The sequence below is a fragment of the Gopherus evgoodei genome, chromosome 5 (genome assembly GCF_007399415.2).
Source record: "Gopherus evgoodei ecotype Sinaloan lineage chromosome 5, rGopEvg1_v1.p, whole genome shotgun sequence".
Taxonomy (NCBI): domain Eukaryota; kingdom Metazoa; phylum Chordata; order Testudines; family Testudinidae; genus Gopherus; species Gopherus evgoodei.
This window is the reverse complement of record NC_044326.1, coordinates 145,414,976-145,420,938: the sequence shown is the minus strand read 5'-3', so window position 1 is coordinate 145,420,938 and position 5,963 is coordinate 145,414,976. Positions and strand designations below refer to the sequence as shown.

The 5,963-nt window shown below is 49.7% G+C and overlaps 1 non-coding gene across 1 annotated transcript; it reads left to right on the top strand.

Annotated features, from left to right (window-relative positions):
- Window positions 1-390: 390 nt before the first annotated feature.
- Window positions 391-462, top strand: TRNAT-UGU. The gene has a single exon. It is a non-coding gene; the product is annotated as a tRNA-Thr (tRNA).
- The last annotated feature ends 5,501 nt before the right edge of the window (window positions 463-5,963 follow it).

Genomic DNA, 5,963 nt, shown 5'->3' with positions numbered 1-5,963 from the left:
TGTGCTGGGGAAGCTGGACTTTACAGGCAGGTGGCAATAGCAGATCCTAGAAATACCTGGAGCTTCCCACACCACTCCTGCCACCAGGGTCAGGTGTTGAGCGACTCACAGTGCCCCTCCCCTCCCATTACCTTCCAGCAGGAGGTGGCCGCACTCCCCACCCAATGCAGGGGAGAGGGATGAGTGTATCTCTGCACCCTGAGTCCAGGGCACTCACTCTCTCTGCCCCACACATCAATTCTGGCCCTGCTGAAAAGTGACCCTAAGAACCAGCAGCCTCCAGGACAGCAGGTTTGGCCCTCAGAGCAGGGAATGTGTCCCCTATGCTGCTCTTAGGCCACTGGATGCTCTGGGAATAGGAGGGCTCTGAGTGTGACTTGCAGCCTATCTGGGGGTGTAGCTCAGTGGTAGAGCACATGCTTTGTATGTATGAGGCCCTGTGTTCAATCCCCAGCATTTTCAGGTTCTTGTTTGCACTCTGCTGCTTTGCTATGGCCAGCTGGGATGTGTGGCCCAGCAGTCTCCCTGCAGGAGTTTTAATCCTGCTGAGTGAGGGGCAAGTGCCAACTGAATGCAAGGTCTGGGGGGGTTTCTGCTCCTAAGTCACCTTGGTACATTTAAGATTCCCACCTGCTTTGCTGCTTGGGACAAGGGTAGATGAGAAAGGCGAATCCTCCAGCACTGGAGGGAAAGATCCCATCTGCACAGACTGAGGAGCAGACTAGACTTATTTCTTGTCTGGGCCCAATCTTTTCACCTGGTATAGCCCTTGTTCCAGCTCAGGTGATAGCTAGGGGATGTCTCATGACTGCAGCCATATTCGTTCAGTTCCACCCCCTTATACAGCTTTGGTACAAGGCAGGAATCTTTTGTCTCTCTCCTGTGGAAAAGCCCCAGGTTTAAGATGGATTCCTGTACCAGGTGACATGGAACAACATGTCCTGTGAGACCTCAAGCCTTCACTCTTCCTGGCCTGACTCACAGATGGTGCAGGACAGAGCCATCTGCAGTCAATTGTCCTGGTTAATGAGAGCCATCAAGAGTCCAAACCACTATTAATGGCTCACACTTTGCATCATTTCAACAGGACCTCAGAGTTATAGTTCATATTTCTAGTTTCAGATACAGGAATGATCGGTTCATACAAATAGGATGAACACACACAGTAGATTATAAGCTTTGTAATGATACCTTACAAGAGACCTTTCACATGAAGCATAGTCCAGTCACTTTATATTCACACTCATTAACATATTTTCATAAAATCACATGGAGTGCAACTTCTCAGCAGGGAAAGGGTTTTACTAGGACACCTGGGAGCAGTTGAGTTTCATGTACAGGCTGTGGTATTAGTTCCTCCAGGTTTCTCGTAAGCACACAGGGACCTTAATGGATGCTCTCGATACAGGAATGGCCCAGACATGATAAAGTGATGGCAATTGTATTTTCCTTTTTTATTTTTGCATTTCCAATGACATTTCTGTCTGTGATTTCGTTTTGCTTTGTATAACTGTGTTTTCTCCTGGATTTGATATTTAACTAAAAAAGAAAAATGCCTCAGGGCCGTGGATGGAGGATCACGCTGGGGCTAGGACTGCTAAGAGAGCGAGAGTAGCAGGTTTTCTGTACTGTTTCTCGCTCTCTTTTTCTTGATTAGTTTCTCTTCTGCACGAAATTTGCCTCTTTTACATGTGAGCCTGGTTAGCTCAGTTGGACATCAGACTTTTAGTCTGAGAGTACAGGATCCAAGTCCCTGGTCAAGCAGACACATAGTTCCCCCTGTGATATCGCTCGAGAACTTCAGAAGGACTCTTCTTGACTTCAGTTTTTCCTTTTCAGAAATTAGCCTTTCCTAGGAATGGCCCTTTACTGCCTGGGACTGAAGATGCTACTTCCTCACCTGTCCATTGACCTGGCAATCTGGAGGAAGAAAGGCCTCTGGGCCTGCAGCAAAGCTCCGTGCGCTGACTTTTTGAACAAATGCAGGGCTAGCCAGAGATGCATGTTCCCACTGAGTCCTCCCTGCCAGAAGTCAACAGAGATCAAAGGCTCCCATGCTGGTCCCATGGTTTAAGGGCCAGCACTCAGGACTTTGAACCCTGAAATCAAAGTTTAAGTCTCAATGAGACCTTGGGGTCCTTTGGTTGCCAGCTAACCATCTTGGGATTTCCAAAGCTTCATCCTGCTCTCCCAAATGACATGGTAGCCTGATCTAATATTTAACTAAAAAATAATTTATCTGGGCACCAAATGGAGGAGCAAGATGGAACTAGGGCTGCTAAGGGAGCAAGAATAGCAAATTTTCTGAATTTTCTGTCCTCTTTTTCTTGACTAGTTTCTCTTCTGCACCAAACTTTCCTTTATTTGCGTGAGCCTGGCTAGCTCAATTGGTAGCACATCAGACTTTTAATCTGAAAGTCCAAGGTTCAAGTCCCTGGTCAGGTGTAAAGAAGGGGACTTTTCCTCCTGTGGTATTCCCCCCAAAACTGAAGAAGGCATCTCTTTAGGATGTTACTTAACATCACTCCCCCTGCCCCTGCAGGACTTGGCCTCCTCTAGGAAGGGCCATGTACTGCCTGGGACTGAAGGGGCAACTTCCTCACATGCCCACTGGCTTCTCAGTCTGGATTAAGAAAGACCTTTCTGGGAGCTGCAGCAAACTGCTGCATGACAACTTGGTGAGTAAATGCAGGGCTGCCCCCACAGGGTCATCCACACCAGAGCTCAGCACAGGTCTGGGGGATCCCTATTGGTCCCATGGTGTAAGGGCCAGCACTCAGGACTTTGAATCCTGCAATCTGAGCTGAAGTCTTGTTGGGATCTGAGGGCGGACAATTTCTGTGCCACAAACCCTGCTGGGTCTTCCAAGGCTCTGTCTTGCTTTCTCAAAGGCCATGAAAGCCTGTCTTTTACCTGCCAGCTGTTGTGACTTGAGCACAAGAGGGGACGTTTGATCCAGAAGCCTGGCTGTGCCTGGAGTCCTGTAGGTAGGGATGCAAGCTCCATTTCCTCTGAGTCCTGAAGCTGGGCTGCAGCCTGGCCTAGGAGGCAGCCCGATTGGTTGACCTACTGGCCCAAAGTCACTTGGGCGGTGTTGGTGTTCCCAAGGAATGCTGAAGGGCCTAAGGGAGGGAGGCTTAATACTCTCCCCTATCAGTCAGGGTGGAAGAGAAGGGCTCAAGAGTGGGCAGGTTGATGGCTGGGCCTTCTAGCATTCGGTTGGGGATGAGGTGGGGAATGCGAACTGGGAGAAGCGGTTGCTGGCCTGTTAGGAATATCTCGGCCGGTGGCATAAGTGGACCTTGTCATTAGCCTACAAAGTTGTGATGCTCAAGACTTATCTTTTGGCTGTGGGAAATTTCCTGAGCCATGTGTTTCCCTCTGCTCCACGAGTGCTGCTGAGACCAAACACGATGGCCTTCCTAGCCAATGGGAGCTGCGGAGTTGGTACTCAGGGCAGGGGCAGCGCATGGAGATGCTTCCCCACCCTGGGGGATGCTGGGACATGCCAGCCACTTCTGGGAGCGGCACAGAGGGACAGAGGTAGAGTGGGCAGGGAGTCACATCAATGTTGCTGGCACATCTCTGCATGATTCCCATGGCAGCACCAAACAAGGGATGTTTTCCACTGCCCAGGAGACCCAGCCAGGGACTGATGTGCCGGAGATATGTTGGGAAAGGGACTGTCTGAATTCCCAAGGCAGGGAATGAACAATCTACAGCAACATCATTAAACACAAAGGCGCTCTAACCATGCTCCAGCCAGTAGGGAAATGGGCAGGAATTCTTGCTGTTCAGCCATGGCCACATGTACAGAGCTGCACAGCAGTGAGTGTGCTGGGGAAGCTGGTCTGAGCAAACAATTGGAAATGCCCCTTCAGTGAGAACAGAACCAGAGTGTAGAAAGGCCCCTGTGTTAAGTGGTTGTGGCTGAGGGCTTAGGGAGCTGGGGTATGACACCATAGGGGTCTTTCTGTGGAGGTTTGATTTTTGCCAGCTAGGGAAGGCTGGTGTGTGGTGTCTTCATGGCTGTACTTTCAGTGACGCAGGTTTCTCTATCCCATTGTTCCACGGGCATCCTACTAGATTGCCAGCTGCCTTTCAACTGCAGTGTGGAGACTGTTTGTGTGCGGGGAGAGACAGTGAGTGTATCGAAGTAGGTAGGAGCAGATCATTATTATCCCTACTTGAAAGAGGGAGAAGCTAAGGCTGAGAAAGGAGAATTGACTTGTCTTAGGTCACACAGCCAGTCAGTGGCAGAGTTGGGAATAGGACCCAAGAGCCCTGATTTTCAAACTAACCATCAGATCTTGAATTTCAGACATTGAATGACCTGAGTAAAGTGCTCTCAGATGAGCTCCAGACCAACAACAGTGCACAGTAATTATTCAGCAAGTATTTGAGGAGAACTGCAATGTTACAGAGAATCATGAACTGCTCAGAGACAATTAATGCAGAGAAGCAGCAAAATTCATCAAACATATAACTGGTTATGACTTATTTCCTTGGTCTTCAAAGAGAACAACAAGGACCTGAGTCTCCTCCCTGTCAATAACCCCCTGCTCAACCAATCAGGGTAGAGACTGAGGATGGGAGGCTGAGGGTTCTCACCACAGAGCCCAAAGGATGGCCCAGGTCACTGGTGGGGATCACTGCCCGAGCACTATTTCAGCCCCACATTTTTGGGTGGACCTCCCACAGTGGGAGCTGCAGAGTATGTCTACACTACGGGATTATTCCGATTTTACATAAACCAGTTTTGTAAAACAGATTGTATAAAGTCGAGTGCATGTGGCCACACTAAGCACATTAATTCGGCGGTGTGTGCTTCCATGGGCCGAAGCTAGCGTCGATTTCTGGAGCGTTGCAGTGTGGGTAGCTATTCCGTAGCTATCCCATAGTTCCCGCAGTCTCCTCCGACCCTTGGAATTCTGGGTTGAGATCCCAGTGCCTGATGGGGCAAAAATCATTGTTGCGGGTGGTTCTGGGTAAATGTCGTCACTCATTCCTTCCTCCGGGAAAGCAACGGCAGACAATCATTTCACGCCCTTTTTCCCTGGATTGCCCTGGCAGACACCATAGCATAGCAACCATGGAGCCTGTTTTGCATTTTGTCACTGTCACCGTATGTGTACTGGATGCCGCTGACAGAGGCAGTACTGCAGCGCTACACAGCAGCATTCATTTGCCTTTGCATGATAGCAGAGATGATTATCAGTTGTTCTGTACTGTCTGCTGTGCCATTGTAAATTGGCAATGAGATAATGGTTATCTGTCTTTCTGTAGTGTCTGCTGCTGTCATGGGTGCTTTTGGCTGACCTTTGCTGAAATTGGCCAAGAACGCAAAGACAAAAATAGGAATGACTCCCCTGGTCATTCCCTCCTTTACATTGTATCTAAAAATAGAGTCAGTCCTGCCTAGAATATGGGGCAAGTGTACTAGAGAACCAGACAGCACAGCTGCTGTGTGTCAGATCCCACAGAAATGATGAACTACATGCCTTTCTAAGGGGTGCCCCTACAACAACCGCACCTGTTGCTTCCCTGCTCCCCCAACCTCCTGGGCTATCATTGCAGTGTCCCCCCATTTGTGTGATGAAGTAATAAAGAATGCAGGAATAAGAAACACTGACTTGTTAGAGATAAAATGAGGGGGAGGCAGCCTCCAGCTGCTATTAGTCCAGGCACGACATTAAGCGGTGGGGAGGAGAGGAGCCCAGCATCCTGCTGCTATGGTAGTCCAGGCAGTACAGAATCTTTTCTTTACACATGAAAGGCAGCGGGCCCTTTAAATCGTCTCCCAAGCCCCCATGCCGGAGCCCTGGGGAGCAAATCACTGCAGTGGATGCTGCTCTCTCCAGCTTTGCGAACCTAGAGCAGGGGCGGCAGAAGCTTCCTTACAGTGGGGGGGGCACCGTTGTCTGAACTGTGGCACCCTCATGACACCCCTTCCCTAAGGACCC